General features: G+C 42.6%; 1 protein-coding gene across 1 annotated transcript in view; it reads left to right on the top strand.

The window, feature by feature from the left end:
- The window catches only part of dcaf12 (DDB1 and CUL4 associated factor 12), an 84,053-nt gene that overhangs the window by 1,348 nt on the left and 58,573 nt on the right, over window positions 1-24,132 (top strand). The gene's annotated exons all lie outside the window — the stretch shown is intronic.

Below are 24,132 nucleotides of genomic sequence, written 5' to 3'. Positions count from 1 at the left end.
TTCCCACTTTTGTGTCGACTTCTCACGTTCATAAATGTGGGCGCACAAATAGAACATAGAACAGCACAGAACAGGCCCTTCGGCCCACGATGTTGTGCCGAGCTTTATCTGAAACCAAGATCAAGCTATCCCACTCCCTATCAATGTATAAAGAAACTATCTATTTAGATGTGTAAACAGTGGAGTGAATTTAATGACTTAGTTTTGCATTTCCTTGTTCCTCAGCTGCTCTAACCAACATTATTTCTCTACTTCCAACTTTCATTACTTAATCTGTAATGTATTTAAGCATTACATCTCCATATTTTTCCTGTCCACTTTGTCCATTATAAATTCCTTCTTCAGCATTTATCATTATTTGTAAACTCTTGTTTTATTCTTGGAATAAATCCATGGAATATAGGCATCACCGGCAAGGTCAGCATTTGTTGCCCATCCCTCATTGCCCTTGAATTTGGTGTCTTGCCAGGCCATTTCAGTGGGCAATTAAGAGTCAGTCACCTTACTCTGGCTCAGCAGTGCTCCGAAAGCTAATGGTATTTGCTATCAAAAAAACCTGTTGGACTTTAACCTGGTGTTGTTAAAACTCTTACTGTGTTCACTCCAGTCCAACGCCAGCATCTCCACATCTGTAGTCACATGCAGACCAAGCAAAGATGGCAGATGTCCTTCCACCTTTCTCCTTTTTGGAAGTCTTGCAAACATCACCATGAGTGGGGAAAGGGTATACTTGCATGCAGCACATTTGCATAGCAGTTTTTATTCTAAATATCGACAGGAATTTAGAATGATAACATGGATGTGATGTATGATTTGAAATAGGGGATTGGTATGTCACTACGTGTTGATCAAATTATCCCTAACCTCTAACCATGTTTCACCTGAACCCTATACCTAGATCTGCCACATGCAATGTCAAGAAAAATTAGTAAAGAACATGATGAATGTTTCTGTTCAGTTAGTTGAGTGGATGGATAAGTCTACAAAAATGGTACTGCAGAATTTCCTTTTATAGCTTTAAGTCAATAAAAAAATTATCTTGCGTAGATAATAAATTGTTACTTGTGAAATGTGAAGGTATTATCTTGTCTTATGTATTCTAGTGTAGGCACAGGAAGTAGGAGCTCACAATATGGCATCTGAATCGTGCATTTCAAACATCCCAAAATAAAATAATTACTTTCTAAGTGCAAGTAAATGTGGTGGCTGTATTGTACACAGTAGGTCCCCACAGGTGTGTCTGAGTGTTAACCAATGGTTATTAACTGTTCTAACTACCAGCTGATGAAAGTAATGTGTTTAAAGGATTTTAAAGGAATCTATATGGATTTTAACGTAACATTTGACAAGGTCCCACATGACAGACTGCTCAATTAGAAGCTCATAATATCTAAAAGAAGGTGACAAATTTGATCCAAAATGATTCAGAGTCATACACTGGGGATCCTAGTTTGAATCCCACCATAGCAGTTGGTGAAATTTGTGTTTGGCACAAAATGTAACGAGATGCTACAAAGCAAAGTGTATCATTGTCACTGGAAGGCTATTAACTGGTGGATTCTGCAGGAATAGGTAATGGTCTCTTGCTGTTTCTAGTTTTTAATTCTTTCATGGGATGTGGGTGTCACTGGCTAGTATAGTATTTGTTGCCCAGAAGGGTGTAGCTTGAAATGTTGCAATCCATGTGGTGTAGGTACACCAACAGTGCTGTTAGGGAGTTCCAGGATTTTGACTCGGCAACAGTGAAGGAATTTAAAGTATATTTATTAATCACAAGTAAGGCTTACATTAACACTGCAATGAAGTTACTGTGAAATTCCCCTAGCTGCCACAGTCCAGCCTGTTCGGGTCAATGCACCTAACCAGCACGTCTTTCAGAATGTGGGAGGAAACTGGAACACCCGGAGGAAACCCACGCAGACACGGGGAGAATGTGCAAACTCCACACAGGTAGTGACCCAAGCCGGGAGTCATACCTGGGTTCCTGGTGCTGTGAAGCAGCGGTGCTGCAGCCAATTATGATTCCACATCAGGATGGTGTGTGGCCAAGAGGGGAACTTGCAAGTGGTGATGTTCCCATGACTCTGTTGCCCCTGTCTTTCATGATGGTAGAGGTCACGAGTTTATATCAGTGTATCATACATCAATAATTTAGACTTTTAAAGGTAGCAGGCATGATTAAGAAGTTTGCAGATGGGATGAAAATTGGCAGTTTTGATAGTGAGGAAGAAAAGTGTAAACTTCAGGAAAGTGTCAATGGACTGGTCAGGTGGTTAATAAAAACAGCATGGAATTCAATCTGGCGAGGTGAGGTAATCAATTTGAGATGGGTAGGAATGACCAAAGGGAATGCACATTAATGATGGATTCTGAGAAGTGTGCAGGAACAGAGGAACTTTGGAATGCATGCCCATTGCACACTGAATAGGTGAGCAGTTAATAAGGCGTATGGAATATTTTCCCCTCTTGATATGGAATATTTTCCTCCAACAAATACTTTCTAAATGGTGAAAATGAAAGAACAGAAGAGGTCCAAAGAGTCTTTGTGGGGGGGCTCCTATCAAAATGTCATGAGCTTCTACAGAGAATGGTTAGATAGGTTAATGGAATGCTGACTATTATATCTAGAGAACTAAAGGGATAAAAGTAATGTGTCAGCTGTACACAACCCTGGTTAGACCATACCTGGAGCAATGTGAGCAGTTCTGGCACCAAACCTTAGGAGGGATATGTTGACCTTGGAGGTAGTGCAGGGTAGATTTACCAGATTGATACTTGGCTCCAAAAGTTAAGCTATGAGAAGGGATTATACATAAGAACATAAATAGGAGCAGGAGCCTGCCTCCCCATTCAAGAAGATCATGGCTGATCTGAAGTAGATCAGTTCCACTTACCCGCCTGATCCCCATAACCCCTAATTCTCTCACTGATCAGGAATCCATCTATCTGTGATTTAAACAGATTCAACGAGGTAGCCTCCACCACTTCAGTGGGCAGAGATTCACCACCCTCTGAGAGAAGAAGTTCCTCCTCAACTCTGTCCTAAACTGACCCCCCTTTATTTTGACGCTGTGCCCTCTAGTTCTAGTTTCCTTTCTAAGTGGAAAGAATCTCTCTACCCTATCCAGCCCCTTCATTATCTTATAGGTCTCTATAAGATCCCCCCTCAGCCTTCTAAATTCCAACGAGTACAAACCCAATCTGCTCAGTGTCTCCTCATAATCAACACCCCTCATCTCTGGTATCAACCTGGTGAACCTTCTCTGCACTCCCTCCAAGGCCAGTATATCCTTCCGCAAATAAGGGGACCAATACTGCTCACAGTATTCCAGCTGCGGCCTTACCAATGCCCTGTACAGATGCAGCAAGACATCTCTGCTTTTATATTCTATCCCCCTTGCGATATAGGCCAACATCCCATTTGCCGCCTTGATCACCTGTTGCACCTGCAGACTGGGTTTTTGCGTCTCATGCACAAGGACCCCCAGGTCCCTCTGCACAGCAGCATGTTGTAATTTCTTTTCATTTAGATAATCCAATTTGCTATTATTTCTTCCAAAGCGAGTAACCTCGTATTTGTTAATGTTATACTCCATCTGCCAGATCCTCGCCCACTCACTCAGCCTGTCCAAATCTCTCTGCAGACCTTCTACGCCCTCCACACGATTTACTTTTCCACTTATCTTTGTGTCGTCTGCAAACTTTGTTACCCTACACTCAGTCCTCTCCTCCAGATCGTCTATGTAAATGGTAAATAGTTGAGGCCCCAGTACCGATCCCTGCGGCATGCCACTAGTTACCATCCGCCAACCAGAAAAGCACCCATTTATTCCGACTCTCTGCTTCCTGTCGGATAGCCAATCCCCAATCCACGCTAACACCCTACCCCCAACTCCGTGTGACCCAATCTTCAGCAACCTTTTGTGAGGCACCTTGTCAAACGCCTTTTGGAAATCCATAAACACCGCATCCACCGGTTCCCCTCCGTCAACCGCACTAGTCACATCTTCATAAAAATCCAACAAGTTCGTCAAGCACGACTTTCCCCTCACGAATCCATGCTGCGTCTGCTTAATCGAACCATTCTTATCCAGATGGCCTGCTATTTCTTCTTTAATGATGGATTCCAGCATTTTTCCAACTACAGACGTTAAGCTAACCGGCCTGTAGTTACCCGCCTTTTGTCTATTTCCTTTTTTTAAACAAACTAGGTTTGCACTCCCTGGAATTTAGAAGGTAGAGGTGGGATTTGCTCAAGCATTTCAATATAAGTAGGGGTCCAGATAAGATGCACAGAAACTTTTCCACGAGTTGGGAACTCTAAGACCAGTGAGGATGCCATCTAATAATTGTTGCCAGATCTTTTAGGAGCGAAATTAGGAATTATTTAAATAGCAATTGATGCTCAATGAATTTGTCAATTTTAAATCTGAGATAAATAGATGTTTGTTAAACATTCGGAAAGAGTATGAATATCAACTGAGACTACAGTTACATTGAATGATTTGAGAGTTTAGTTGGTTGATGCGTCTAAAACAGGATGTTAAATAAAATGGGACAGGGGGTGCATTTGGGGTAGGGATGGGGCTTTTATTGGAAACTAAAAGCAGGACATGAGTGCAAGATTTCGTTTGGAAAACTGAAACCAAAGAAGAAATTGAAGTATAGGCAAAGAAAAATGGTGTGCACACCAATAATTGCATTTGAAGTTTTTTTTGGAAAAAGACTGGTTAGTTGTGACACAAAGTAGTTGGGGATGCAAGGTGTTTGATGATGCAGAAGCACTTAAAAGTTTCAATAGGGAGGTATCATTTTGAAACTTGAGGAAATGACCCTAAAAAGGGGGGGACAAAGGACGAAATAATTGGAACTGGAGTTGCACGTTGAAACCGATAGTCTCAAAATCGTAGAATTCCCATCGTGCAGGAGGAGGCCATTCAGTCCATTTAGTCTGCACTGACTCTCCCACATCTTAACCAGGCCCACCTTGTATCCTTTCCCTGTAACCCCACGCATTTACCCCACGAATCCCCCTTACCTTTGCGTCTTTGGACACTAAGGGGCAATTTAGCATGGCCAATCAATCTAACCCGCACATCTTTGGACTGTGGGAGGAAACTGGAGCACCCGAAGGAAATCCATGCAGACACAGAGTGAATGCGCAAACTCCACACAGTCACCCGAAGCCGAAATTGAACCCCGGCCTCTGGAGCTGTGAGGCATCAGAGTTAACCGTGCCACCCAGAGAGTAGTTTTATGGTTTAAGAAGATGAACCAAGAATTGGACTGGGATTCTCGACTGAAACTCTTTCACAGTAAACAGAGGCCGTAATGGAGTCATAAGTTAATTTCCCCCAACTAAACAAACCAGAAATAACAAAAGAATTAGGCAATAGAGGAAGAAATTAAACATCCTCAGTGCTATATCCTGAACCTTCACCACACCCAGACTCGAGTAACGATGGGAAACTGTGAACTTCAGACTTAGAATCAGTTAATAGGGTTAAGCAATTGGCAGTGTCTTTCATCTTATTCATTTTGTTCTACTCAGAATGCATCAGTTCACACCTGTGTCAAGCTGCATTTCCAACTACCGACCAGCTCAAACCATGTAATTGCTTCACACCTCTCGTTTTCTTATTGCTTTCTCCTTTCCCTTTTCTACTTTGCCCTTTTTATTGTCTAAGCTGTTGTTTGTATTTTGCACAACACTTTTTACCTCCATAGTTTCAGGATCATACAGTTAATTAAATCATACCAGCTCCTTTGTTATGGGAATTATGTTGTACCTGCATGATGTGGGAGCTGGTGGATCCCATTGTGATTCCTAATGACCACATGTGTAGCAAGTGTTGGTTGCTCAAGGAACTCCAGCTCAGCGTTGAAGAGCTGGAGTATGAGCTCTGGACACTGCAACACATCAGGGTGTGGGAGAGTTCCCTGGGGGCGGTGTTTCAGGAGACAGTCATACCTCCTAGATTAACGTCTATGAATTCAGCCAGTGGTCAGGGACAGGAGGGTGTGACTAAGTGAAGCAGGTAGAGGGATCCAAGCGATAAGGTGGTAGGAGCCTCAGTCCTTGCCCAACAGGTTTGAGATTCTTGCTCGCTGTGTTGGCGAAAGCATGGGCTATAGGCAGGATGAGCGAATTGACCATAACACCATGGTACAGAGATTCATTCAGGTGGGGGAGAGAAGAGAAATGTAGTTGTAATCGGGGATTGTATAGTTAAGGGCATAGGCACTGTTCTCTGGCTGGGATAGAGAGTTGGAAGGCAATGTGGTTTCGGATATCTCATCTGGGCTGCAGAGGAACTTGGAGTGGGATGGGAAAGATTCAGTTGTCATGGACCGCATAGGTACCAACGATATAGGTCAAGGATGGAGGTTCTGTTGAAGGAATATGAACAGCTGGGGGCTAAAGCAGAACCAAAAAGATAATCTCTGGATTACTACCTGAACCACGAGCTAATTGGCACAGGGTCAATAAGATTGAAGAAATAAATGCATGGCTCAAAGATTGGTGTGGGAGAAATGGGTTTGAATTCTTGGGACATTGGCACCAGTACTGGGGAAGCAGGGAGTTGTACTGATCGGATAACCTTCACTTGAATCATGCTGGGACCAGAGTCCTGGCAAATCACATGACTAGGGCAATAGATCGGGCTTTAAACAAAGTAGTCGGGAGGGGGTAGGTTCAGTTGCTTGAAAAAATTTTTAAAAATCAAAGTTAAAGGAGAAGGTAGGAGTGTGGGTTAGTGATGAGGCTGATTGTTACCAGAAGGTAAAAGAAAGGGACAGAACATGTGAACATCCATTTACACCAAGGAATCATGCAAGAGTAGGGAAATTTGATAATAGAACCAGCTGTGGATCTGAATGCACGAAGCATTTAGAATGCATTAACAGCACAAATCGGTATGATTTGGTGGTGATTACTGAGCCATGATTGCAGGGAAACCTGGTTTGGGAATTGAATATCCAGGGGTAATCATATTAGGAAGGATAGACAGAAAGGAAAAGGAGGTAGTGTAGCTTTGTTAGTGAAGGACGTGATAGTGCTGTAGTGAGAAATTATATAGACACTGGAGATCAAGACATGCATCAGTCTGATTAGAAATAGCCAGGGAAAGAAGTCCCTGGTGGGAGTAAGAGATGAGTTTCCAAACAGTGGTTCCACAGTGGGGCACAGTATGAATGAGGAAATATTGGGGCTTGGAGGAAAAGTACAGCAATAATCATGGGTGATTTTAAAAATGCATATAGACTGGATTAATCAAATTGGCAAGGGTAGCCTTGAGGGAGAGTTCATTGAATGTATTAGGGATTGTTTCTTGGAGTGATATGTTGTGGAACCAACTAAGGACCTATTTTGGATTTGGTCTTGTGTAATGAAAAGGGATTAATTAATGATTTCACAGTTAAGTATCTTCTCGGGAAGAATGATCATAACATGCTAGAATTTCAAATTCAGTTTGAGGGAGAGAAACTGGAGTCCCTCGCACTAGATTTCTGGAGGTAAACAAAGGTAATTACATAGGCATGAGGACCAGTATGTTGTTGGGGGACTGAGCAGGAAGACCAAAAGGCAGGACAGTTGATGAGCAGTGGCAGATGTTTAAGGAGATAGTCAATTCCGCCCAACTAAGATACATTCCAGAGAGGAAGAAAAATTGTAAGAGGGAGAAAAAAATCCATGGCTAAGCAAATAAATTAAAGACAGCATAAAGACAAAAATTAAGGCATACCATATTGCTAAGGCCAGTGGCAGGCTGGAAGATCAGGAAACTTTTAAAGGTCAACAAAGGGTTACTAAAAGGTAATTTAAAAAAGAGGTAAATTATGAAAGAAAATTAGCGCAAAATATTAAAAAAAGCAAAAGTTTCCATCAGTACATAAAAGGGAAGAGAGTAGCTAAAGTGAATGTTGGATCCTTAGAGGGTGAGACTCGGGAGTTGCTAATGGGCAACATCGAAATGGCAGGGACACTAAATCAGTATTTGCCTCAGTTTTCATGATGGAGGATACGCGTACCTTTCCATAATACAGAGATAATAGAAAGGATAGAATTTGGAACAATCAACATCAATGAAAAGTGCTGAGCAGAAGTATTGGGATCGAAGGCAGACGAATCCCCAGGGCCTGATGGCCTACATCCTCGTGCTAAAGGAAGTGACAGTGGAGATAGCGGATTAATTGGTTATAATATTCCAAAATTTCCTGAATGTGAAAAAGGTTCTAGTGGTTTGGGAAAATGCTTGTATAGCGCCCTTATTCAAAAAGGGAGAGAGGCAGAATATAGGAAACTATAGACTTGTTAGTTTAACATTTGTTGGGGAATTATTAAGATCCATTATTGAGGAAGTAATAGAACATATGGGAAGTCAAACCGCAATCCATCAGAGTCAGCATAGTTTTATGACGGGTAAATTCATAGAATCTACAGTGCAGGAGGAGGCCATTCAGCCCATCGAGCCTGCACCAACAACAATCCCACCCAGACCCTATCCCCGTAGCCCCAGGTATTTACCCGGCTCCTATCAACAAAGAACAACAACAAAGAACAATACAGCACAGGAACAGGCCCTTCGGCCCTCCAAGCCCGCGCCGCTCCCCGGTCCAGGATTGAATCCTGAATCCAGGATCCCCGCCCAATTTTCCAGCCTATCTACATACTAATATCCTATCCCCGAGCTGTCCCTCACAGCTATGATGCTTTGTTCATCACAACCTATTAACTCACCCCTACCCCCCATTCCAGACCATGTGATCTCCAGGGAGAGGCGAAAACCCAGAGTGAAAACCCTAGGGCCAATATGGGGAAAAAAAAATCTGGGAAATTCCTCTCCGACCCCCTGAGGCGATCGAAACGAGTCCAGGAGATCACACTGGCCCTGATCGGAAAATGCTTCCCAACCCTATTCATTTCCACTTCCACGAACACCATATGAATTCCCTGCCCCCGAGACAGGTTCCCAACCAACTATCCGCAGTCTCGCTCTGTACTGGCACCAGCAAGATGATCATAGAATGAAGCCTTGAAACGAGAAACAAAGAACAATTAGGCTGCGCCGCTCCCTGGTCCAAACTAGACCACTCTTTTGTATCCCTCCATTCCCACTCCGTTCATATAGCTGTCTAGATAAGTCTTAAACGTTCCCAGTGTGTCCGCCTCCACCAGCTTGCCCGGCAACCCATTCCAGGCCCCCACGACCCTCTGTGTGAAATATGTCCTTCTGATATCTGTGTTAAACCTCCCCCCCTTCACCTTGAACCTATGACCCCTCGTGAACGTCACCACCGACCCGGGGAAAAGCTTCCCACCGTTCACCCTATCTATGCCTTTCATAATTTTATACACCTCTATTAAGTCTCCCCTCATCCTCCGTCTTTCCAAGGAGAACAACCCCAGTTTCCCCAATCTCTCCTCATAACCAAGCCCCTCCATACCAGGCAAGATCCTGGTAAACCTCCTCTGTACTCTCTCCAAAGCCTCCACGTCCTTCTGGTAGTGTGGCGACCAGAACTGGACGCAGTATTCCAAATGCGGCCGAACCAACGTTCTATACATCTGCAACATCAGACCCCAACTTTTATACTCTATGCCCCTCTAACCCCAGGTATTTAACCTGCTAATCCCCTCAACCTACACATCTTGGGGACACTAAGGGACAATTTAGCATGGTCAATGCACCTAACCCGCACACCTTTGGAATCTTTGGACTGTGGGAGGAAACCGGAGCACCCGGAGGAAACCCATGAGGAGAATGCGCAGGCTCCACATAGACAGTCACCCGAGTCCGGAATTGAACTCGGGTCCCTGGCGCTGTGAGGCAGCAGTGCTAACCACTGTCACAGTGCTGTCCAAATTGTGTTTGATTAATTTGCTAGAGTTCTTCGAAGATGTAACAAGCAAAGTGCATAATGGAGATCCTGTAGATGTAGTATATCTGGACTTCCAGGTGGCATTTGATAAGATGCCGCACAAAAGGTTAATACATGAGGCAAGATCACATGGGTATGGGGTAATTTATTAGTTTGGTTAGAGCATTGGCTAACCAATAGAAAGCAGAGAGTTGGGATAAATGGGTCTTTTTCTGGTTGGCAAGATGTTACTAGTGGGGTGCCACAGGGTTTGGTCCGCAGGCACCAACTATTTACAATCTATTAATGACTTGGACACTGGGATAGAAGTTATTAAAGCCAAATTTTAAGATGACACCTAAAATAGGTGGGATAGTAAGTTGTGATAAAGAATTAAGCAATTTTCATATGGATAGGTTACGTGAGTGGGCCAGAGTTTGGCAGATGGCGTTTAGTGTGGATAAGTATGAGGTTATCAATTCTGATTGGCAAAATAAAAAAGGCAACGCATTATCTAAATGGAGAGAAACTTTGTAGTGCTTCGGTGCAGAGGGCCCTGGGTGTCCTTGTGCATGAATCACAGAAAACCGGTATGCAGGAGCAAGTAATAAGGAAGGCAAATGGAATTTTGGCACTTATTGCTAAAGGAATAAAGTAGGGAAATGTTCCTGCAATTGTCCAAGGCATTAGTGAGACCATACCTGGAGTATTTGGCACAGTTTATGTCCCCTTGAGGAAGGATGTACTGGCTTTGGAGGCAGTTCAGAGGAGATTCACCAGATTCATTCCAGTGGTGAGGTGTTTGTCTTATGAAGAGAGATTGAGCAGTTTAGGCCTATATCACAGAATAATACAGTGCAGAAGAGGCCCTTTGGCCCATCGAGTCTGCGCCGACTCATGAAAGGCCCTGACCTGTCCACCTGATCCTACTTGACAGCACTTGGCCTATAGCATTGAATGTTATGGCATGCCAACTACTCATCCAGGTACCTTTTAAAGGATGTGAAGCGCCTTCACCACCCTGCCAGGCAGTGCATTCCAGACTGTCACCACCCTCTGGGTAAAAATGTTTTTTCCTCAAATCCCCCCTAACCCCCCCCCCCTCACTTTTAGCTTGTATCCCCTCGTAACTGTCCTTTCAACTAAGGAGAACAGCTGCTCCCTATCCACCCTGTCCATGCCCCTCATAATCTTGGACACCTCAATCAGGTCACCCCTCCGTTTTCTCTGCTTCTGAGAAAACATCCTAAGCCTATCCAACCTCTCCTTATAACTTAAATGTTGCATCCCAGGCAACACCCTCGTGAATTTCCTCTGCACCCCTTCCAGTGTGTTCATGTTATTCCTATAATGTGGCGACCAGAACTGCACACACTACTCCAGCTGTGGCCTCACCAAAGTTCTGTACAATTCCATCATGACCACTCTGCTTTTCCTATACTCCGTTTGATAAAGGCTAGTGTGCAATATGCCTTTTTCACCACCACCAGGAAAGTGGAGTTGAGATGAGCTCAGCCATGCTCGTATTGAATAGCGGAGCAGGCTCAAGGAGTTTAATTGCTTGCTCCTGCTCCTAATTCTTATTCTGACTCTTGACATTTACATTTTTGTTATCCTCTCCACTCTTCAGTTTTCGCTGCTTTGAAAAAGTTTTGTTTATATTTCTAATTTCATTATATCTCCTTTTCAGCTTAATGAAAGATCTATCCCAAGCCTGCTGTGTATTTTCTGTTTTAAATTTTTGTTGATTAAAATATTGTTTACATTATAATTATTTGGGGGTGGACTAAATTCTCAAATGCTTGTTAAATAGTCTGAGTTTTAAACAATTTTTGTCGGGAAAGTAGGAGATGACTTGTGCATTTTTGATGGTTTTATAGAAGGAAGGAAATGCTACGCTTCCTTCATGATTGCATCTCCAATGTATTGCTACTTGCAAAAAAAATGGTGCATTTTATCATTAGTTACCATTACATCTGCTTATTTAAAGTAACCCTTTGTCTATATTTTGTCTTAAAATGTTTAATGTGGCTGCTGAAATTAAATTTTAGATATCAAATGTTGCCATGCAAAATAATTAACTCTCAAATGCTGATCTGTCATATCAATTATTTGAAAAGATCCAGAGGAAATGATCACATTTCAGTGGCCATCTCAATATTGGATATTATTTTAATATAACACATCTTGAACATACTAAAATGTACCCAAGGTGCTTCATAGGAGCACCATCAAACACACATTGACACTGAGCTGCATGAGATATTGTAGGGCAGATTACCAAAACCTAGATGAAAGAGAGATGGTTAGGAGTGTCTTAATGGAAGAAAGAAAGCAACGCGGTTTGGGGAAGGAATTCCAGAGCTTTAAGCAGAGCTGCCAACAACAAAGCAATTTGAAACTGGAGGTGGCACAACGGTTAGCCCTCAGAGCAACCATGGGTGGGCATTAAATGCTGCCTTTCCAGCGATGCTCATTTCCCAAAAATAATTTTTTTAAAAAGTTTGGCTGAGGTGATGAAATAAATTTGACAATGGCAAAGAGAAAGAATGTTCTTTTCTTATTTTATTGGTACTTAAAATGGCATCAGTTTGTGAGATGTTTTTGTGACACTGGTTTTGTGACAATGGTTAGCACTGCTGCTTCTCACCGCCAGGGACATGGGTTCGATTCCCGGCTTGGGTCACTATCTGTGTGGAGTTTGCACGTTCTCCCCGTGTCTGCGTGGGTTTCCTCCGGGTGTTCCGGTTTTCTCCCACAGTCTGAAAGACATGCTGTTTAGGTACATTGACCCGAACAGTGGACGACTAGGAGAATTTCACAGTAACTTCATTGCAGTGTTAATGTAAGCCTTACTTGTGACTAATAAATAAACTTTACTCTTTTTATTTGCTTTGATTTGTGATGAAGGCTTAACAGAGGACTTTTATCATGTAACCTTTTGTAACCTTGAGTAATTAATTCAGTTGCATGGCTAGCCAAACTTTTGGTGCTCATTAAGGTGGGCATGTTAGTTCCTGGGATTGTAGTTTTCATTCAAGGCTGGTTTGTCCCCTTGCAGAATAAGTAATCTCCACACTTGAGTCGCCCCTATTACGTTGATGTGACAATTTTCCATTTCCCACTGTGACGCTAGTGTACCTTTGAGATTTTTTTAAAAAATCATCATCTCTGCAGTTGTAAGCAGACCTTTTCAGTTTTTTTTCTCATTGCTGCCTGGCTGACTGGAGAAGTCCTTTTATTGCTGCTTCAGTGGTTTAAATTGGGTTTGTTTATTTTTACTCTGGGATGTTTTATGACCCTACATTGTTCAGAGGAAGCGCATGTGTTTTGGGCAGGTTTTTTTTCCTTCCTAGTGAATTTAAGGTTTCATTTTCTGTTTTGGCTGGCAGCAGTTTTAGTTTAGAAGGGACATCAAGCTGAAAGGAAGTATTTCTCTCTCTTTCTCTCTCCCTGCTTTTGGAAATTCTGCTGGTTAGCGGAAAGCAAGGCTTCTTGCCTTCCTGGAGTAGAAGATCTGATGTTAATGGCTTGACCAGAGTGTCTCCCTGGTGTTCGGGGAAGCTATTCAGAGTTCAAACTGTTCTGTGTGTGTCGAGAGGGCTGCTAGAACTTACAAGGCTGAGAAGCCAGGATTTTCAATTCTCTAACCGAAGGATTCAATTCCAGTATCATGTGAGCATTAGTCTTTGTGTTAAACCTGTGGGAAGGGTTTTTTGTCTAAAGGAAGTTTTGTTTGATTGGAACATTTTAGATATATTTGTTAAGCGTTATACATTATCGTGGTTTTGTTTGTAATTATTAAAAGTTATTGCTAATTTTACAATACACGCTAACTATATTAAATAAACTTTGTTTGATTAAAGCTCCCTAGTGGGTCATTTGAATCATACCTGAGGTGAAACTAACAAAATTCCAAGTGCAAAACTTATGATCCAGTCGGGCTCCATAAAACACATTGGAGTTTCTGCCTTGAATCATAACACCACATTAACTATCATGTGACCTGATAGAAATTGCCTACATACAGCATACATTTCTAAAGGTTAACCTTCGAATATGGTCGATAAACGACTATCTATGGCTGTCTATCTGTGGCTTTTGATCGTGTTCTATACAAGGGACTGTTAGCAAAATTGAAGTATGTGTAATTGGAGGCAACCGATGGACCAAGTTAAGGAATTGGTTTAGTGGTAGGAGACAGAGGTTGGATAACGGGCGTGTACTAGAATTAGCAGGATGTTACTGGTGGCACAGTGGGTAGGGTAGATGGATCTAGAAAGTTACAGATGGCATTTATGTGAGTGGGCAAAGCTGGCAAATGAAGTTCATTGTAGGCAGCAATGAGGTCATCTAATTTGAATCTAAGATATATCAGTATTATTATCTAAATGGTAAGTTAGAAGCTGTGGGGAAGTGCAGAGATTTCCAACTACAGAAATCATTGAAAAAAACATGTGGGCGAAGTACAAAAAAAGTAATTAAAAAGATTAATGGAGCATGAATGAGGTACAGTGCAGATTTATCAAAATGACACTGGCTAAAAGGAGTAAATTATGATATGTTGCATAGACTGGGCATGTGAATAGAAGATTGAGGGGACATTCACTTGAGATGTTGGTGATGAGTTTAGGATTTGACTGGATAAACAAACTGTTTCCTCGGGTGGGTGAGTCCATAGCAAGGGGACATTCATCTTAAAATTAGAGCTGGATCATACATGTTAGACTGCACTCACTCACAAATGATGGAAGAGATTTGAACACTGTCCGTCAAAAAACTGACACGGCTAGGTCAAATGAAAAATTCAAAACTTAAGATGAATGTGTTAAGGGATATAGAGCTCAGCTGGTAAACTGAGTTAAGATACGGACCAGCCATGATCTAATCAAATATCTGAACATGATCGAGGGACTAAAGACCTTCTCCTGTCCTGTACTGTAAGGTCATTTCCCACCAAGAAATGGATTGATAGGGGGGGCAAAATGTGACCTGGGAAATAAGGAAGGGCAGGTGACAGAAGTTTAGTGAGGGATCACTTTGGACCAGTGACCGTAATTCCATTAGTTTTAAAATAGCTATGGAGAATGATAGGTCTGGCCCAAAAGTTACAATTCTAAATTGGGGCAAGGCCAATTTTGATGGTATCAGGCAGGAACTTTCAAAAGTTGATTGCAGGAGTCTGGCAGGCAAAGGGACATCTGATAAGTGGGAGGTGTTAGCCAGGGTTCAGAGTAAACACATTCCTTTTGGAGTGAAGGGTAAGGCTGGTAAAAGTCGGGAACCCTAGATGAGAAGGGATATTGAGGCCCTGGGCAAAAAGAAGGAGGCATATGACATGCATAGGCAGCTGGGATCAAGTACTTCCCTTGAAGAGTGTAGAGGTTGTCTGAGTAGAGTTGAGAGAGAGAGAGAGGGCCGATAAGGCAAAGGAGAATCCAAAGAGCTTCTCACAGAAATAGCTTCGCAAAAAAGTAACTAGGAAAAAAATAGGATCTCTTAAGGATCAACAAGGTCATCTATGTGCGGATTCAAAAGAGATGGGTGAGATCCTAAATGAATATTTTTCATCAGTATTTACTGTTGAGGAAGGTGTGGAGGTTGGGGAACTTGGGGAAATAGTGATAGCTTGAGGAGTGTACATATTACAAGAGAAGGAGGTGCTGAAAGTCTTAAAGCGCATCAAGGTAGATAAATCCCCAGGACCTGATGAAGTGTATCCCAAGACGTTCTGGGAGGCTAGGGAGGAAAGTGCGGGTCCCCTCACAGATATTTGAATCATCAACAGCCACAGGTGAGGTCCCTGAAGATTGGAGGGTGGCAAATGTTGTTCCTTTATTTCAGAAAGGCCGCGTGGAAAAGCCTGGGAACTACACGCCGGTGAGCCTAACGTCTGTAGTGGGTAAGTTGTTAAGAAAGTATTCTGAGAGACAGGATCTACAGGCATTTAGAGAGGCAAAGACTGATTAGGGACAGTCAGCATGGCTTTGAGTGGAAAATCATGTCTCTCAAATTTGATTGAGTTTTTTGAAGGGGTAACCAAAAAGGTAGATGAGGGCACTGCAGTTGATATCTACATGGACTTTAGCAAGACCTTTGAGGTGAGGGAACCAACAAGAGAGAAAAATCTTCTTGACCTCGCCCTTACCAGTCTATCACAAATGCATCTGTCCTCAACAGTAGTGGTTGGAATCAACACCACACAGTCTTTGTGGAGCTAAAGCCCGATCTTCACAATAAGGATACAGCCATTGTGTTGTGTAGCACTATCATCATGCTGAATGAAATAAATTCAGTAGATTAAGCAGCTGAAAACTGGGCATCCATGAGGCACTGTGTGCCAATAGCAGCAACAGTATTGTATTCAAACATAGTCTGTAACCCCATGGTCCAGCATACCCCTCAATCCATCATTATCATTAAAATGGGGTCAACCCTGGTACATTGAAGAGTGTAGGGGGCTTTCAGGAACAGCACAAGGCGTATCTAAAATTGAGGTGTAATTTGAGGAACCTACAACTACTTGCACGTCAAACAGAGCAAGCAGCATGTGACAGAAGATTAAAGCAAAGGCTATGGTCCAGACAATATTACGGCTGTATTACTGAAAACCTACGCTCCAGAACCAGCTGCGTCCGAGCCAAACTGTTCCCATGAAGCTGCAATGTTGGCATCTAGCTGGCAATGTGAAAAATTGCTCACGTATGCCCTATCCACAAAATGTGGAGATGCCGGCGTTGGACTGGGGTAAACACAGTAAGAAGTTTAACAACACCAGGTTAAAGTCCAACAGGTTTATTTGGTAGCAAAAGCCACACAAGCTTTCGGAGCTCCAAGCCCCTTCAGGTGAGTGGAAACCTGAAGAAGGGGCTTGGAGCTCCGAAAGCTTGTGTGGCTTTTGCTACCAAATAAACCTGTTGGACTTTAACCTGGTGTTGTTAAACTTCTTACTATCCACAAAAAGCAGGGCAAAGCTGATTCAACTAATTACCATTCCATAAAACTACTCTTTATCAACAAAATCATGGAAGTTGTTGTCGAAAGCAGTATCAAGCAGCACTTGGTCAGCCATAACTTGCTCACCAATACTCAGTTTGGGTTCTGTGAAGACAGCTTATCTCTAACCCATTACAGCCATGGTCCAAACATGGGCTAAAGAGCTTGATTCCAGAGGTGAAGTGAGAGTGGCTAAAAGCTGAATTGACCAGTCATATAAATATTGCAGTTATAAGATGAGATCAGAGGCTGATAATTCTAGGCAAGTACCTCACCACCAGACTCCCAAACCCTGTCCAACATCCACAATGCCCAAATCAGAGTTGTGATGGAATACTTTCCACTTGCTTCAATGAGTGCAGCTCCAACAACAACTCAAGAATCTCGACACAATCTGGAACAAAGCAACCAGCCATTCTCTCCAGTACCGATGCACAGTGGCAATCCTGTGCACGAAAAACAAGATTCACTGCAGCACCATCCAAATCCACCAACTTGCCGCCTAGAAGGACAAGGGCTGTGGATGCATGGGAATGCCTCCACCTGTAAGTTCCCCTCAAAACCACATACCATCCTGACTTGGAACTCTGTTGTCATTCTTTCATTGTTAGTGAGTCACAATTCTAGAATGCCCTTCCTGACAGCACTATAAAGACCCAACACCAGGTGGACTGCAGAGTTCAAGAAGGCATCGCACTATCACCGCCTCAAGGGCAATTGGAATGGAGTGGCAAATGATGGCATTGCCAACAATGCTGACATCTCATGAGTTAATTTAAAAAAGCGAGGTGGCGAGGTCTAAGGAGGGTATTCTGGAGTTTAGGTCATGGCAACTGAAGGTGCTACCATGAAGGGTGGAGCCAAGTAAAGAGCAGCTAAATTTGTCACTGTTCAGGAGGCCAGAATTAGAGGAGAACAGATCTTTCCCACAGTTGAAGGCCTGGAGGGAATTGGAGGTTGGAAGGTGTAAGGCCATGGAGGGATTTGAAACGAAGGACGAGAATTTAAAATCAAGATGTTGCTTGACAGGAGCCAATGTAGATCGGTGAGCACAGGGATGATTGGGAAGAAAACTTAGTGTGAGTTAAGGCACAGGCAACAGATGTTTGGATGACCTCCAGTTACAGTGGATGGAATGTGAGACACCAGGTAGGAGTAATCAAGTTTAGAAGCAATTAAGACATGAATGAGGGTTTCAGCAACAGATGAACTGGGATTAGCAAACTAGGGGGAGATGGAAATAGGCAGCCTTAATGGCATGAATATGAAGTAGAAGCTAATTTTGGAGTCGTGCAACACCAGCGTTGAGAAACTGTTCTCGGGAAGAGGGATGGAGTCAGCAGTTTGGGAAGAGAGTTTGAAGCAGGACCAAAGTAAGAATTCCGTCTTCCCAGGGTTGGAGGAAATTTTTGCTCGTCAAGTACTGGATATTAGAGAGTCTGATAATGGAGGTAGCTGTGTTAGAGCTGGGTGTCAGCACCATATATGTGTAAGCTAACACTCTGCTTTTGAAAGACGTTGCTGAGAGGGCCATGGATAGATCATTGGGGAGGACATCAGAGGTAACAGTGCAAGAGCATGAAGAGAAGTCATTGCAATGACAGTCTGGCTGCAATTGGATCAGAATTTAACCAGGTAAGAGCAGTCCTGCTGATAGTGGAGAGGCATTGGAGAAGGATGGTGTGATCACCCATCTCAAAGGTTGCAAGCGATCAAGAAGCATCAGGGGGCAAAGTTTACCTTTGTCACAGTCGCATAGGAAGTTGTATGACTTTGAAAGCATTTTGTTTCTGACTGGGGGGGGGAATTAAAACATGGAGTTGGGGACAGATTTGGGAGCTGATAGCATGTTCAAGGACTTTGGAGAAGAAAGGGAGGTTGCAGATGGGATAATTTCCAAAGATGGTGAGGTCAGATGTTGGATTTTCAAGAGTGGTACAATAGCAGATTTAAAGGAGAGAGGGACAATAACTAAAGAGGAATAACCATTACTATCTGTTTTTTGATTTCATTTATTATTGTCACATGTATTAGCATACAGTGAAAAGTATTGGTTCTTGCGCACTATGCAGACAGAGCATACCGTTCATAGAGAAGGAAATGAGAGTACAGAATGTAGTGTTACAGTCATAGCTAGGGTGTAGAGAAAGATCAACTTAATGCAAGGTAGGTCCATTCAAAAGTCTGATGGCAGCAGGGAAGAAGCTGTTCTTGAGTCAGTTGGTATGTGACCTCAGACTTGTATCTTTTTCCCGACGGAAGAAGTTGGAAGAGAGAATATGCGGGGTGCATGGGGTCCTTAATTATGCTGGCTGCTTTGCCGAGGCAGCGGGAAGTGTAGACAAAGTCAATGGATGGGAGAGCTCGTTTGCGTGATGGATTGGGCTACGTTCATGACTTATTGTAGTTCCTTGCAGTCTTGGGCAGAGCAGGAGCCATACCAAGCCGTGATACAAACAGAATGCTTTCTATGGTGCATCTGTAAAAGTTGGTGAGAGTCATGGCTGAAATGCCAAATTTCCTTAGTCTTCTGAGAAAGTAGAGGCATTGGTGGGCTTTAACTATAGTGTTGGCATGGGGGGGCCCAGGACAGGTTTTGGTGATCTGGACACCTATAAACTTGAAGCTCTCAACCCTTTCCACTTCATCCCCATTGATGTAGATAGGGGCATGTTCTCCTCTACGCTTCATGAAATCGATGACAATCTCCTTCGTTTTGTTGACATTGAGGGAAAGATTATTGTCACCGCACCAGTTCACCAGATTCTCTATCTCATTCCTGTACTCTGTCTCGTCATTGTTTGAGATCCGACCCACTATGGTGGTGTCATTAGTAAACTTGAAAATCGAGTTGGAGGGGAATTTGGCCACACAGTCATAGATGTATAAGGAGTATAGTAGAGGGCTGAGAACACAGCCTTGTGGGGCACCGGTATTGAGGATGATCGTGGAGGAGGTGTTGCCTATCCTTACTGATTGCGGTCTGTGAGTTAGGAAATTCAGGATCCAGTCGCAGAAGGCAGAGCTGATGCCCAGGCCACGGAGTTTGGAGATGAGTTTTGTGGGAGTAATGGTGTTGAAGGCTGAGCTGTTGTCAATAAATAGGAGTCTGACATAGGCGTCTTTGTTATCTAGGTGTTCCAGGGTTGAGTGCAGGGCCAGGAAGATGGCATCTGCTGTGGACCTGTTGCGGCAGTAGGCAAACTGTAGTGGACCTAGGCAGCCCAGGAGGCTGGAATTTATTTGTGCCATGACTAGCCTTTTGAAGCACTTCATAATGTTGGATGTCAGAGCCACTGGACGATAGTCATTAAGGCATGCTGCTTGGCTTTTCTTAGGTACCAGGATGATGATCGTTGTCGTGAAGCAGATCAAAAGAGGTTGAAAGTGCCAGCGAATACCCCCACCAGCTGAACCACGCAGGATCCAATTGTTTGTCCGGGTACCCCATCCGGTCCAGTCACTTTCGAGAAAGCTGCTCTGACATCTGCAGTGGCGATCCCAGATAGAGGTTCATCCAGGGCTTCCAGAGTGGAGGGCATGCTCTCGCTGACCTCTTGCTCAAAACAAGCGCAGAATGCATTGAGCTCATCAGGGAGGGGTGCGTTGGAGCTGGCGATTTTGCATGCCTTCGTCTTATAGCCTGTTATGGCTTACATGGGCCTCAGGAGAGAAAGTTGAATAGTCTGTGGGAATGGGACCAAGAGGTGTTGTGGACAAAAGGAGCTCAGATAGGATGTATGAGGAAATAGGAGAAAAATTAAGAAAGATGCAAGTTCATGGATAGGCCAGGCGATGGAGAAAATTTGGCACGGTGGGCGAGTCGAAGGGAGGCATGTGACAAGACGCAGCTGATCGGACAGTCTCAATCGTAGTGGCAGTATTCAGACATAATGGTGGTGATTTAGAAACACACTACAGTTTTATATTCACCAAGCTGCTTGAATAGTTTTCCAAATTCATGTAAGTTTCACTACACACCGCTCCAGTTTTAAAAAAATAAGCAATAAATTTTTAAAAATCTAATTATTATACTGTGTTGGAGTTTTCCAATGCCATCTTCTGTGTATTACTGACTCCATAACAAAAATTCTGCCTGTATGCTGATTTGGCACAATGTGCTATTTTCTGTACACTAAGTTGCCTTGAGAGTGTGGCAGTCTGTGTTCTTTGGAAAATCATTTTCTGTGATCAGGATTAACTGTTGGACCTGAATATGGTCTATGCTAATCACAAACAGAAAAGGACTGACTTTCATTTCATTAGAGACTGTTTCCATTAGCAAACGTTTATCAAGCTATTCAAAGGGAGAATGTGTGCAACATTTTTTATGTGCCTGCTACAACCTATGTTGAATTTTGTTTCCTTACAGTTGTTGTAGGTGTTTGGTTTAGAAGTGTGAGGGAGCTATAAGACTGATTAAATTATTTAGAGTTTCATCAATTGCTGTAACTGCTTCTGATATTTCTAATACATTTTGTAATGCTGGTCATTAAACATCAATGGTACAGCTCTGCAGTTTCTCCATACGTTGCAGATTTAACACATCTAGCAAGCTACAACTTTATCCAGACTTTAGAGTTAATTTGTGTTTTACATATGATATATGTTTGTGTGGTGTGTGTGTAATTTCTGGCAAACGTGGGAATCAGATTCTTTTTTTTCCTTTTAGATAAAGTGCTTTATTGGAGTCTTGTCTTTTTAATTATAAACAAGAGACTACTCTACTTTTCTTCGTCAGACAAAATGCTGTCACAACAAAACTGTTTTTGTTTGTTATACCTTTTCATCCCTTTGATGAATAGTGAATTCCAATAATAGATCAACTGGCAGGCTGATAATCAACCTTTTGAACCACGTCATGAATGCTCCTTCTGTGACCACCATGGGGCTTGAACCTGGAATTTCTGGCTCAGAGGCGGGATACTATCTACTGAGTCACAAGAACTCCATGTAACAACTGCTGATGAGTGTGGAACCAGGGGAGTGAATTGATTAACTTTGCTGTAATGCCAACTTTGCTACGTAACAGTTTTCAGGTCTTGATGTGCCAGTACTTATAATCATAGTGCACATTTTAATAACAGGGTATTTCATAAAGTTAGTTGCACGCAACCTAATTACTGGATCCCAAATTACTCCTTTAAACTGATACAGTTCAACAGTGATATAGCCATCAAACAGACTCGGACACTGAATTAGCAAATAATACTAAAGTTTATTGAACAGAAGCAAATTGAAACAACAAATACCTGTCAAACAATCCAGGACTAGTCAATCAATTACAGACTAATTAATCAACTTCGTTCTTGAACTAGAACTTATCATCTAACTATTAACAGGAGATAAAGGTCAAGTATATTTATCAATGATACCTTACAGACCACATGCTTTAAAATGCATGGCCAATCCAGAAAAAGTGGACAAAAACCTCAGCCCTTTGCGCAGACAGGTTATTCACATCTGTCTCTGAAGATCAGAGTGGATTCTGTGGAATCCATGCTGGATGGGAACACTCCACTGTCCCTGACCCAGTGTTACAATTACAATCTCCTTGGGGTTAGGAACTGTCTCCCAAGATCTAAATTGGTTTCCCTTCATTTATTTTAATTTGATTTATTATTGTCACCTTGATTGGCATACAGTGAAAAGTATTGTTTCTTTAGCACTATATAGATAAAACATACCATTCATAGAGAAAGGAACGAGACAGTGTAGAATGTACTATTACAGTCATAGCTAGGGTATAGAGAAAGATCAACTTAATGCAAGATAGGTCCATTCAAGAGTCTGACAGCAGCAGGGAAGAAGCTGCTCTTCAGTCGGTTGGGACGTGACCTCAGATGCTATCGGGACTTGATGGTTTGAGTTATAAGGAGAGGCTGGATAGATTCGGACTTTTTTCTCTGGAGCGTAGGAGGCTGAGGGATGATTTTAGAGATCTGTAAAATAATGAGGGACATTCAGGCTTATTCTTTTCCAGACTCTAGCACACTTGATCCTTACACAGGAGTGTTAATGGAAAAATACAGAAATCCAACTAATTTGATTGTTATTCTTAACCTTTAATTATATGATAAATGAGGAACATCTTTGACCATATAAAAGTAGACAAGTCTCCTGGCCCTGATGGAGTGCATCCCAGCGTACCAAGAGAGATGGCGGGGGAAATCGCGAAAGTCTGCAAAGGGATATAGATAATCGTAAGTGAGTGGGCGAGGGTCTGGCAGATGGAGTACAACGTTGGTAAATGTGAGGTCATCCATTTTGGTAGGAATAACAGCAAAATGGACTATTTAAATGGTTAAAAATTGCAGCATGCTGCTGTGCAGAGGGTCCTGGGTGTCCTTGTGCAAGAATCACAAGAAGTTGGTTTGTAGGTGCAGCAGGTAATTAAGAAGGCAAATGGAATTTTGTCCTTTATTGTTAGAGGGATGGAGTTTAAAAACAGTGAGGTTATATTCCAGCTGTATACGGTGCTGTTGAGGCCACACCTGGAGTACTGTGTACAGTTTTGGTCTCCTTACTTGAGAAAGGAAATACTGGCACTGGAGGGGGTGCAGAGGAGATTCACTAGGTTGATTCTGGAGTTGAGAGGGTTGGCTTATGAGGAGAGACTGAGTAGATTGGGGCTATATTTATTGGCATTCAGAAGAATGAAGGGAGATCTTATAGAAATATATATTATGAAGGGAATAGTTGAGATAGAAGCAGGGAAGTTGTTTCCACTGGCAGGTGAAACTAGAACTAGCCTCAAAATAAGGGGAAGCAGATTTAGGACTGAGTTGAGGAGGAACTTCGCACAAAGGGTTGTGAATCTGGAATTCCCTGCCCAGTGAAGCAGTTGAGGCTACCTCATTGAATGTTTTTAAGGCAAGGATAGATAAATTTTTGAACAGTAAAGAAATTAAGAGCTATGGTCAGTGCGTGGGTAAGTGGAGCTGAGTCCACGCAAAGATCAGCCATGATCTCATTGAATGGCAGAGCAGGCTCGATGGGTCAGATGGCCTACTCCTGCTCCTTGTTCTTATCATCTTATTGCTCCTCCATGACTACTTCATAGTACTATATGAAGTTAACTTGTTGAAAAAGATTAGCAACATCGGCATGACTTTTTACTGTTCAGATATTATTGTAAAATGGTCCAAGTTATGCAAGCACCCTAAACCTTACAGAAACAAAATCTAGGCCAGTTTACAATAGTTCTTTTTGCACACTTAATGTTCCAGAATTTCAATCTGAGCAAAAACAGAAAATGCTGGAAAATCACAT

Source organism: Mustelus asterias, chromosome 1, assembly GCF_964213995.1.
Source record: "Mustelus asterias chromosome 1, sMusAst1.hap1.1, whole genome shotgun sequence".
NCBI lineage: Eukaryota > Metazoa > Chordata > Chondrichthyes > Carcharhiniformes > Triakidae > Mustelus > Mustelus asterias.
The sequence above is the reverse complement of the archived record's forward strand: the minus strand, read 5'-3'. Positions and strand labels throughout refer to the sequence as shown.